Below are 12,837 nucleotides of genomic sequence, written 5' to 3' on the forward strand. Positions count from 1 at the left end.
GGAAAGGGAGAGAACAAAATTTACAATGTAAGTAAAACAGAAAAGGGCAATAAGAACAATGGGAAGAAGAGGGAAGAGTATACTGTGAGGTTTTGAGTAAAATTGAAATGGTACTGGACTAACTGGAGAGAAATCACAGAAAAACCAGAGGAGGGTTGATAACAGTGACTGCTGAATGAAGTTTATTGAAGGTGGAATGGGAATAAGAATATTGTAGAAAAATGAAAAGTGAATATGAGATGTCTACAGTAAAGAAAAATGATTATGAAAGAATGGGGGAAGAAAACTAATAAGAGTAAGGAGTAAAGCCCAGGTAGAGAGAGGAGGAATAAAGAAAGAAAAGAAAAAGAAAAAAAGGGGAGAGAGAAAATATTGAAATAAAATTCCTCATTCAACTGATCATGGTCAGGACTAAGGTGAAATGGGGTAAGATAGTGGGAGAGTGTGGGATTTAAAGTACCAACAAGTAATGAACAAATAGGTGTTCCTTTGGAGAAGTACAGCAATAACTATGATATTTTACTCAATTAGCCACTGTTTATAAAAGGTGAAGAAGACTTAAGACTCTTACTAGAAGGGAAAAAGAATGTGAGCTGACTTAAAGAATACTTATGCAAGGTTAAATGGAGGAGAAATCGTGAGAGTAAGGGATAGAAATTTGGCATATTGTGAGTGAAAATAAAGTTAACTGCAACAGTAATAAAGCTCAGGAAGATGGCAAAATGGATTAAGACCAGGGAAGGGTGCCCTGTGGGATTTGGAATAACAATTGTATGATAAGAAATATATAATATGAATTAAAAGAATAAAAAGAAAAAGACCGAGAGTGGTGTGTTATTTGGAATACGAGTGAAGTGAAAGAAGAAAAATTAAAATGCAACATGCAAGGGAGAAAGGAAAAACAAATCAAACAGTAAAAACAAACAAAACCAAAAAACTAAATAAATGGAAAGAAGAGGAAAAAAAAACATGCAAGTTCTGAAAGATAGCAAAGTGAAATTTGTCACAGCTGTTGATGTTCACCTTCTGACTTCTTTCTGGATGTCTCTGGTTTTCTCACAGTTCCAGGTCTTTTTGACTTATTCTTGGGGGAGAAAAAAAAAGCCTCCTACTGATTTTACACCTGCCAAACCAGTTTTGCAGGTCTTCCCAGATCTGGGCTGAGCTCTGTTATTTTCCTTTCCTGTGGTTTAACAAGGATGGGGCCTCAGTCTGGGCTACAATAATCACAGGTGTCCAGTTTCTAGCCCACACCCTCAGAGCACTATGTGGTCCACACTGTCCACTCTGCACATTTGCGCGAGGCTGGCACTGATAATCCACCTTGTTTTGCAGCCTTTTGATCAGTCTATGAGGTGCACTGAGTGGGAACAAATCATGCCACCCCCTCCTCCCCACTGTTTGTTGGCCTGGCTGCTGTGTGTGTGCAAGGTCCCTGCACAGCGGCTCAGTTCTGCTATTGGAAGAAGTCTCTCTGGGAGCCGCTGCCTCTCTGAGTCCCTGTTGCCCCTCTTCAATCAATCCATGAGGTGCCCTGAGTGGGAGCAAATCTCGCCCCCACTCCTCCCTCTTCCTTGACCTGGCTGCTATGCGTGCAAGGTCCCTGCATGGCTGCCTAGGTTTTTGTTTTTTGTTTTTTGTTTTTGTTTTTTTGCGAGAAATCCCCTTGGGTGCCGCCTGCCACTCCTAACAAGTGCCCAGCTTTCCACACACACCAACTCTCTGACCACCGCAGTCTATCTGGGTCATGAGCAGTGGCTGCCCATCTCTTATCCCACCTTCAGATGTCACCTACCTCCCCAATTTCTCTGGTACTGTCCCAGCTGGTGACTGCCACCCCAGCTGGTGTACACTGCTGGCTGTGTGTCACTTACTGCCTTTTTATCCCCCCAGCAACTTTATGTGTTCAGATCTCTCCTGGTGCATCTGGGACTTACCTACTCACGCGGAGGAGGGAGCCGCTCAGTGGCTATCACTGACCTGGCTCTCCTCTAATGCTCCTGCAGCAGCCATGGTCTCCAGCGCATGACCTGGGGGACTGCCCATCAGCCTATAAATTCTCCTTACCACCCATTTTTAAGTGTCTTCTGCACGCTTTGGCTTCCAAACTTTGTATCAGCTGGGAATCTGTGGCCGTTCACTCTATTTTTCGGAAGATTGGTTCGGTGTCCCAGTTGGGTGCATGAGCAAGTGGGCTCAGCTCCCACCTACATCACTGCAATCTTTTTCCCCTGAGATGGGGATTTAGATTTGGGAAGGGACAATGAGAGCTGAAATTATGGGAACTCCATAATTCCAATGAGAGGTGGAGTCACTCTGGGAGAGTGTGTGCATATGAACAATAGCTATCTGGGGAATACAAAAATAGAGTGTAGTGGGGGGTGGTAAGTAGACAGAATAGGATCAGTGAAGGAGGATAAAAAGCCAAAGGACAGGAACCTGAGGAGGAAATGTCTTGCAGATTTCAGGACAGTCTTTCAAGGAAGGTGTCTCTTGCATTGGAGGGGTCAGAGAGATGAGTCTTATTATAAATAATGCTGCATCAACATGGGGGTGCCTATATCTTTTCAAATTAGTGTTTTCCTTTTTTTAGATAAATACCCAGAAGTGGGATTGATGGGTCCTGTGGCAGTTCTATTTTTAATTTTTTGAGGAACCTCCATACTGTTTTCCACAATGGCTGCAAGAATTTACATTCCCAGCAACAGTGTATGAGGGTTCCTCTTTCTCCACATCCTTGCCAGGACTTGTTGTTTGTTGTTTTATTGATGATAGCCACTCTGACAGGTGTGAGGTGGTATCTCATTGTGGTTTTATTTTCCATTTCTCTGATTAGTGATGTTGAGCGTCTTTTCATATGTCTATTGGCCATCTAGAGGCCTTTTTTAATAAAGATTTTATTTATGTTTAGAGAGGGGGATAAGAGGGAGAAAGAAAAAGAGAGAAACATTAGTGTGTGGCTGCCTCTCATGCACCCACTATGGGGGATGTGGCCCACAACCCAGGCATGTGCTCTGACTGGGAATCCAACCGGTGGCCCTTTGTTTTGCAGTCCGGCACTCAATCCACTGAGCAATACTAGCCAGGGCTGGAGGTCTTTAAAGAAATGTCTGTTCAGGTCTTCTGCCCATTTTTTAAATCAATTTTTTTTTTGATGTTGGGTTGTATGAGTCCCTTATATATTTTGGATATAAAGCCCTTATTAGATGTATTATTTGCAGATATCTTCTCCCATTCAGTAGGGTGGTTTTTTTTCCATTTTCCTTTGCTGTGCAGAATTTTTTTTTTTTTAGTTTGATGTAGTTCCATTAGTTTATTTTTCTTTGTTATCCTTGTCAGAGGAGACACCCAAAAATATGTCACTATGACCTGTGTCAGAGTTTATTACCTATGTTTTCTGCTAGGAGTTTTATGGCAAGGCAGCAGATAGATGGTTGGTTACTAGTCTTGCGGTGATCACATAATAGTATATAAATGTGAAATTGCTATGTTGTATCCTTGAAACTAATATGTTACTATATGCCAACTATAATTACAAAAATGTTTTATCCTTACCCAAGAATGTTTTTTATTGCCTTGTGAGAGAGAGGAAGGGAAAGAAAGAGAAAAAACATTGATTGGTTGCCTTCTTGTGCCTTGACCTGGGACTGAACCTGCAACTTGGGTATGTGCCCTGACTAGGAATTGAACCTGTCACCATTTGGTTTATGGGACAACACTCCAACCAACTGAGCCACACCAGCCGGGGCAATAAAGTATTTTTTTTTTTAATCCAGAAAGGTGAGTCCTCAAGTCCGCCTGAACGTGGCATTTCTCGTCCAAGGTGGTCTCTCCTCCTGAGCCCTCCAGCTTAATGGGTGGTGTCACTATTCTAGTCTGTATGCCAAGGGTCACATGTAGATCATCCTCATACTCCTCTCATGCCTGCAGCTCTTCTTAACTATCCTCACTACCCCTGCACAATCTGGCCTCCTCCATCCACCTTCCTCTTCTTCTCTGGCCATTCCCTGCCACATACTCTGTTCTAGCCCTCCTGATTTCTCCCTCCTTGCTCTCTGAGAATGGCAGATGAGCTACTGTACCTCTAAGGCTTGACTCAGGAGGTTTCCTCTGCGCCAGGGTCTTCTTCCTTTGTTTCCAGAGAATGTCTGCTCACCTTTATGAACATAGCCCAGGTGCCACCCACTCCTTAAAGCCTGCCAGGCAGAGCTAGTGACTGTTGACAAGATTCATAGCACCTGGCATATGAAGCTGTCATCACCCCAGTTGTTTAAATGTCTCTGCCATTGGACTGGGATCAAGAACTCTGCTTTTCTCACCTTTCTTTCTGCCCATATCTCTGGTACCTGGTAAGTCTTCAGTGTTTGGTGACTAAATAGTCCTGTGCTAACTTTGTGGTTCCATAAGCCTATGAAAAGCATTCACTAAATAAAGCAGGGGTCCCCAACCTCTGGGTGGCACACCAGTGCCAACCGGTACTGGTCTGGGCCTGTTAGGAACCTGATTGCACACTAGGGAATGAGCTTGGATGTAATGAGCTTGAATCATCCCAAAACCATCCCCCAACCACTCTGGTTCATGGAAAAATTGTCTTCCACAAGCCAGTCCATGGTTCCAAAAAGATTGGGGACTGCTGCACTAAAGGATTTCTTTCCAGTGGAAACTCCTTGGATTGTTAAAAAAGTAGGATTGGCTTTGCAGAAATTTGAATCACATGTAGAGGGTCAGAATACTTCTGTTGTGTTCAAACAGATCATACCAGGCCCTGGAAGTACACCCTGTTTCATGTTTGGGCAGTCACACTCAGACCCTGGTTAGGGGCCAGGGGTATTTATAGTGACCAGGACATCTGCCCCACCTCCCCTCCTTACACACTGGGCACTGCTTACCTCCTGCCTTAAAATGCAGGTCAGCCCTGGTTTTAGATGGGAGCAGGAGCTGGGGCAGCCAGACTCCAGCCTGGCTCCCTGTGGTCTCTAACTGAAATCACCTTTACACTGGCTTCCCTGTGAATATATCATCTTGAAAGGTAGTTTTCTTTTTTATGGCCCAAAAAACATTTTTTAAATATATATTTTATTGATTATGCTATTACAGTTGGCCCATTTTTTTCTTCCCTTTATTCCCCTCCACCCTCCACTGCCCCACCCCCAGAATTCCTCCTCCTTAGTTCATGTCCATGGGTTGTACATAAGAGTTCTTTGGCTTCTCCATTTCCTATACTATTCTTAGCTTTCCCCTACCTATTTTGTACCTACTATTTATGCTGCTTATTCCCTGTACCTTTTCCCCCATTACTCCCTTTCCTCCTCCCCTCAGTTTTACTGTTCCTAATTTTGTATCTTCTTTTTCTTAGATAAGTCCCTTTAACATTTCATATAATAAGGGCTTGGTGATGATGGACTCCTTTAACTTGACCTTATTTGGGAAGCTCTTTAGCTGCCCTTCCATTCAAAATGATAGCTTTGCTGGATAGAGTCATCTCAGATGTAGGTCCTTGCTTTTCATGACTTTGAAAACATCTTGCCAGCCCCTTCTTGCTTGCAGGTTTCTTTTGAGAGATTGGCTGATAGTCTTCTGGGAACTCCTTTGTAGGTAACTCTCTCCTTCTTTCTTGCTGCTTTTGAGTCCCTCCTTATCTTTAATCTTGGGTAATGTAATTATGATGTGCCTTGGTGTGTGTTTTCGTGGGTCCAACTTCTTTGGGACTCTCTGAGCTTCCTGGATCTCCTGGAAGCCTATTTCCTTGGCCAGATAGGGGAAGTTCTCCATTATTTTTTCAAATAAGTTTTCAGTTTCTTGTTCTTCCTCTTCTCCTTCTTGCACCCCTATGAATTCGGGTGTTGGATCATTTAAAGTTGTCCCAGAGGTTCCTAAGCCTCTCCTCATTTTTTTTTTGAATTCTTGTTACTTCATTCCGTTCCAGTTGAATGTTTATCTCTTCTTCCTGCTCCAAATCGTTGATTTGAATGCCAGTTTCCTTCCTTTTACTGTTGGTTCCCTGTGTATTTTTCTTTATTTCACTTTGTGTAGCCTTCGCTTTTTCCTCCATTTTGTTACCACACTCAGCCAATTCAGTGAGCATCCAGATTATCAGTGTTTTGAACTGTACATATGATAGCTGGGCTATCTCTTCATCACATAGTTCTATTTTTGGAGCTTTGATCTGTTCTTTTATTTGGGCCATATTTCTTTGTCCTGGTGAGCCTGTTATGTTGAAAGGGGCGGAGACTTAGGTATTCCCCAGAGTAGAGCAACCCAGGTTGTTGCCTTGCAATGCTGTATGTGGGGGAGGGGTCCGAGAGGGAACAATGCTGGTTGCTTGGCTCTTGATTGGCTTTCAGTCACTTCCCCCACTACCCACAAACAAATTGGGCCTTTATGGTGCTGATTCCTGGGTGGGTGGGTTTGTGTACATTCTAGGACCCTGTGGGTCTCTCCAAGGGACTCTCCTGTGAGACCAGGACTTTCTCCTTCTACCACAGCCCCCACAGGTTTTTACCTCTAGAGGTCTTGAGGCTTTCTTTTCCTGCACTGGAACCCTAGATTGCATGGTCTGTCTTGCTCCCCAGCTGTTCCTCTGGTTTATCTGCATGCAAATGTGGGGCCACCCAGTCTGCCAGCTGCTGCCTCACCCACCTGGTCCTCCAGCTGCCGTCTTGCTGTGTGTCCTCTCTGCCCAGGCTGCCTGTCTATGCCCCTCCTACTGGTCTGGGTGAATGTTTCTTCTTTAGCTCCTTGGTTGTCGGACTTCCATACAGTTTTATTTTCTGGCAGTTCTGGTTGTTTTCTTTCTTTTTTTAAATTATTTTTTCAATTATATGTGTCTCTGCCTTCCCCCCACCACTTTCCCTTGCCCCCTCCCCCCTTCCCTCCCTCACCTCTTCCCCTTTGGTTTTGTCCATGAGTCCTTGCTATATGTCCCTTGACTTTCCACTTCCCTTCCTTTTCCCTGCCCACCCCCTCCCTCCTTCCCTCTTGTCTCTGTTGGTTTCTTTTCCTTTCAGTGTTGGTGGTCTTATTTTCCTTGCATCTTCGTATTGTTGGTTAGGTTCCACTTATAGATGAGATCATAAGGTATTTGTCTTTCGCCCCCTGGCTTATTTTGCTTAGCATAATGCTCTCCAGTTCCATCTATGCTGTCAAGAACTGTAGTAGTTCTTTTTTTCTTTCTGCTGCGTAGTATTCCATTGTGTAAATGTACCATACTTTTTTGATCCAATCATCTACTGATAGGCATATAGGTTGCTTCCAACACTTCGCTATTGTAAATTGTGCTGGAATGAACATTGGGGTGTACAGGTTCTTTTGAATTGGCGTTTTGGGATTCTTAGGGTATAGTCCCAGCAGGGGAATCACGGGATCAAAAGGCAGTTCCACTTTCAGCTTTTTGAAGAAATTCCACACTGCTTTCCACAATGGCTGCACCAGTCTGCATTCCCACCAACAGTGCACTAGTGTTCCCTTGTGTCCACAGCCTCGCCAGCACCTGTTGTTTGTGGATCTGCTTATGATGGCCATTCTGACTGGTGTGAGGTGGTACCTCATGGTGGTTTTGATCTGCATTTCTCTGATGGCTAGTGATGCTGAGCATCCTTTCAAATATCTCTGGGCCCTCTGTATCTCTTCCTTGAAAAAGCATCTGCCCAGGTCCTTTGCCCATTTTTTGATTGGATCATTTGTCTTCTTGGAGTGGAGTTGAGTGAGTTCTTTATATATTTTGGAGATCAAACCTCTACCTGATGTATCATTAGCAAATATATTTTCCCATACGGTTGGCTCCCTTTTCATTTTGCTGATGTTTTCTTTAGCAGTGCAGAAGCTTCTTATTTTGATGTGGTCACACTTGTTTATTCTTTCCTTTATGTCCCTTGCTTTAGGAGACATATTGGTGAAAAAATTGCTGTGTGGGATATCTGAGAGTTTCCTGCCAATGTTCTCCTCTAGGACTTTTATGGTTTTGTGACTTATATTTAAGTCTTTTATCCATCTTGAGTTTATTTTTGTGTATGGTATCAGCTGATGATCCAATTTCCATTTTTTTTGCATGTAGCTGTCCAGCTCTCCCAACAGCATTTGTTGAAGAGGCTATTATTACTCCATTTTATGCTTCTGCCCCCTTTGTCCAATATTAGTTGCCCATAGAGACCTGGGCTTATTTCTGGGCTTTCTATTCTGTTTCTCTGGTCTATGGGTCTGTTCTTGTGCCAGTACCAGGTTGTTTTGAGTATAGTGGCTTTGTAGTAGAGTTTGATATCTGGTACTGTGATCCCTCCTACTTTGTTTTTCTTTCTCAAAAAAATTTTGAAATGAAATTCACATACCATAAAATTCACTGTTCTAAAGAGTACAGTTCAGTGGCATATAGGACATTCTCAAATTTGTGTGACCATCACCTCTGTCTAGTTCTGAGACATTTCCATCACCCCAAAAGTAGACCTTGAACCCGTTAAGCAGTTAGTCTATATTCTACCCTTCCACCACCCCCAACCTTGGCAACCACTGATCAGCTTCCTGTCTCTATGTACTCACTTATTCTGGATGTTTCATATAAATGAAATCACATAGTATGTGGTTTTTTGTGTCTGGCTTCTTTCACTCAGCATAAGGCTTTCAAGTCTCATCCAGATTGTATGTAGCATGTGTCAGAACTTCATTTCTTTTTGTGGCCAAATAATAGTTTGTTGAGTGGATAAACCACTCCTATTAGAATTATGCTCTGCAATGGCATCACTTGGAGTTGCCTTGTTTATGGATGTTTCTCAGGACTGAGATCAGAGCTGGACACTCATGCTGATCAGTAACCATTTCTTGGATGAATAAATAGAAATTGCTGGTTTCTCCAAGTATCTGGTGATTCTCCATGTCTACTTGATTTCTCAGTGGAGACCCAGCTGGGATTTCCTCTCCTTAGACTGGTAGGAGGGCTGTAGTTTAGGAGGATGGAAATGCTGCACATGGGGGCTGTGGGTGATGAGCAAGCTAATGAGCCGGCTGGGGACTGGCCTCAGTGGATCCTCTTCTAGGTCCCAGGCCTGCTCCAGCTGCCAGCTCCTCACCAGCTTGCTCAGTTTTTTAGAAGGGAGGTGTCCATCCATCTCTGCAGTGTGTTGGCTGCGCAGGAGGCCAAGGGGAGCAGTAGGTCTGCACACAGTTCTTAGATTTCTCCCCCTTCCTTTCCCACCATCCGCCGTCCCAGACACTGACTTGAGGAAGGGGCAGGGCTCTTCCAGCCAGCCTCCGCATCTCCTTCTAGACAGGTGATGTGCTCCTGAGTTTGGCTTCTTCCCACATTTTTCCTTGTTAGTCTTTTTTATTGGAAATATGTCATACTTAGAAATTAGGGAGAATTGACATCTTTATGATATTGCATCTTTCTATCCACACCTAGTATGTCTTTTCATTTCTTCCGATCTTGAGTTCTTAAGTATTATTTAAACGTTTTTTTCACTGAATTCTTGTATAGTTGTTCAGCATCTTTTAAAATTTACATACAGGCAAATGCTAAGTACAATACTAAGATCCTTAACTTTGAATGCATATCAAAACAAAAACTTTTTTTTTTTTTTTGCAGAAAGCAAAGTTTTTATTCACTTTCCAAGAGTGAAAGGGGTTAGGCATGGAGAAATGGACCAGCAGTGAAATGTAGAGGCTTTGAGTTTTTATTGGATTATAATTGGAATATAATAGGGTGGGGGGAGTTGCTGTTGCAAAACAAAAACATTTTTATCACCCCAGAAATTTCCCTTAAATCATTGACCATATTTCCCCTCCCCCTAAGTAACCACTGTTCTGATTTTTACATTATAGTTTTATCTCTTCTACAATTTCATAAAAATAAACCATACCATATTTACTCTTGCATGTCTATGTGATGCAGTGTGATGTCTTCAAGTTTCATTCATGTTACAGTGTATATCAATAGTTCCTTTTTAATGCTGAGCAGTTTCTTATTCGATGGATATATCACAGTTTATCCACTCTCCTGTTCACTGACATTTGGATTGTTTCCAGTTTTGCACTATTTGTAAATCAAACACTCTTTGCACTCTTGCAAATCAAGCTACAATATTTGCATTATTGCAAATATTGGAAGAGCCTTGTGTACAAGGCTATTTGTGGACATGTGTCACTCTAGGAATGACTCAGAGTATGAATGTATTTAATTTATTACGAAACTGGTAGCTTTCCAAAGTGGTTGTACTATTTTCCACTCTCACCAACAGTGTGTGAGAGGTCCAGTTTCCCACATCTTCTCGAGTATTTGGTGGCTTTCAGCTTCTCTGATTTTGATTTATCTGTTATTCTGATTTCATTCACCTTCCTTCTTCTGGAACTTCATCTCCTCCCTACCCTTTCCTGCTCCCAGTGCTTTTCTGAATGTACTCATTCATGTGCCCCTTTTCTGATGTCTCCCAGGGGTTTTCAGAGTGGTATATAGTATGACATTTTATCTTGAAGGTCTCTGAAAAAAAAAAACAAACCAAAAAGACCAGCTGTTCTCTTGGCTTGTTTTCTTTCTCTTTTCTGTATTTGTTTTCAAACCAGCAAAGAACAAAAAAAAAATCATTTGTTCCCTTCACACCTTCCAATAAAGGAATATTAACATTTCAGCCTAAATTTTACTGCATGTCTAAGGATAACTTACTTAAGGGGAAATGAGACTGTTGACATTTTACATGATTTTAAATGTTAAAGAGCTTTTCACGGATGGGATTGAAAGGAAAACCACTGTATGAGGGTGGAAGGTGAGTGGTGATGATTCTTTCACTTGGTCCCAGGAATATTCAGCCCCCAGCCTGGATGTCAGATGTGTAACTGGGACCATCATTCCTTGCATTTCACCCTCTTCTCAGGAGTATGCATGTGCAGTCTAGCTTGCCACATCTTCAGGAAAATAACTGCTTAAAGCTTTTCTTTTCCTGGAGCAATGCAGGCTTTTCCAAGAGGGTTACAGATTCCAGGGCTGGTAGGAAAGATGTGAAGCAGGGTGAGACAGTGGCTCTGGTTGTCACAACCCCAGTTAGAGGAGTGTAGTACATAGGTCTTTCTGCTGGGGGTGGGAAGTATGTGATAAAAACTGGCTAGGCATTAAAACATGTTTCATATACAAAACCTGTAGTTTGGGGGTTTGATGCATTGCTTAGGTTATCTTTTCGAGAGTAGAGTATGATACATCTGCAGAGCAGGGTAGACAAATTTGTGTGGTGTTAAACTGCTAGGAAGCAAATTCTAGAATGCATTGCTGCTGCTTTTTTTGTTGCTGCCTCTGAAAGTATGGCTCAAAACCTCTGTACTCTGCAATTAGTCCACCTGTCCTTGGCTGTCTGTTAGTCTATCAGGGATGTGTTATAGAAACATGAACCTGCTTTCAGCAAGTTATGCTTCTACCTGGGAGGGAAGCACAGGGTACCAGTCCAGGTTGTAGGCCTGCCAACTTTAAACATCTCCTTTCAACAGAACTTCTCATAGCCAGAAGCTGGGGGTGGGGATGGGTAGAGTAGGGAAGAAACCTAATTATGCAAATTTTGATCTTAAAGCTTTATTCATATGTTTCCTGACAGGCTGTTCTTTAATCTCAAGAGCAAGATTGCTCAGAATTACCATGCATTCCAGTTAATTGCAATAAAATTATAGCAAAGGTTGTTTTTGCTATAATCAAGAGTGATTTTGATTAATACTTATGAAATCAAATGACTCACCAGCACTGGGAATAAGAACAACCTTCTCAGTCAGCTGTCCCTTCTGTTCTTTCCCTCCCTTTTTCCCAAAGGCCAGGATACTAATGTATTTCAAAGGTTTTTCTTCTTAAAATCTATTTGCGTATATGGATAGTCATTTTTAAAGAAAATTTTTCAAAGAGGGAGTCTGATTATTTTCCTCTGTCATTAGTGCAAAGGTTGTAAAATAGCTATTTATTGAGGGAAGCAAAAAGGACCCCAGCAGAGGTCTAGGCTGGCGACAGTGACAAGAGCACATGTCATGTCCTTATTGACTGGCTGTGTACTCATAGATTCAGGGCACTCTAAAGTGTGTCTTCTTTGATCAGTAGAGCACCTTGGGAAGATCCAGAAGAAACATGCTAGACAAGACATGGCAACACAAAAGAAGAAGACAATAGAATCAATATGGGTATGAGATAAAAGCAAAATGGATATGAACTGTAGAACAAGATATGTACACTTAGTTAAAGGACCAGAGTGGTGGGAGAAGGCATGAAAGAAATGCCTGGACTTGAGATTTTTCTGTCGAATTGGCTGCCTTCACTGATGGGTTGGATATGGGTGGTGAGCAGAAGTGAGGAGTCAAGGCTAACAGAATGCCCAAATTTCTAGCCTGAGCAGTAGTAACTGGTATTTCCACTTACTGAGATGGTGATGATGATGATTCAAGGGAACCTAGTCTGGAGAAGGAAAGGAGAATGTTTACTTTTAGCTCTGACAGAGGCAGTGGGCAGTGTGTGAGACAGTGAGAGCCTGTGGAGTCATTACATCTTGTGCCCTTTCACCTCAGGGCTATGACCCGACCTCTCTCAGCCTAGTCACTCCCAAGTAAGGACCAGAATAAGAACCACTTGGCAGAGGTATTCTGGGGCATGATGGATAATGTAGAACACCTAGCACAGTGCCTGGTACTAGCCTTCAGAGCCTTCCAGCTGCAGTAACAAACTACAAAGGGAAGACTGCCTATCTTCCCTATCACCTGAGAAGCTTGGAGTTGGACTTGACAAGGACACACAGCAACAGTGTCAGGCCACTGGAATCACCTGCCAGTATGATGGAATGATACCATTGGAACATACTTTGTGTGTCAGAGGCCCTTTATTTTTCAAGTACT

At 42.6% G+C, this 12,837-nt stretch overlaps 1 protein-coding gene across 2 annotated transcripts in view; it reads left to right on the forward strand.

Moving 5' to 3' along the window:
* CD99L2 (CD99 molecule like 2) overlaps positions 1–12,837 on the forward strand; it is a 128,635-nt gene that overhangs the window by 26,871 nt on the left and 88,927 nt on the right. The window lies entirely within an intron of this gene.

Source organism: Pteronotus mesoamericanus, unplaced genomic scaffold (genome assembly GCF_021234165.1).
Source record: "Pteronotus mesoamericanus isolate MK-2021 breed Mesoamerican mustached bat unplaced genomic scaffold, CSHL_Meso_final contig_66, whole genome shotgun sequence".
In the NCBI taxonomy this organism is placed as follows: domain Eukaryota; kingdom Metazoa; phylum Chordata; class Mammalia; order Chiroptera; family Mormoopidae; genus Pteronotus; species Pteronotus mesoamericanus.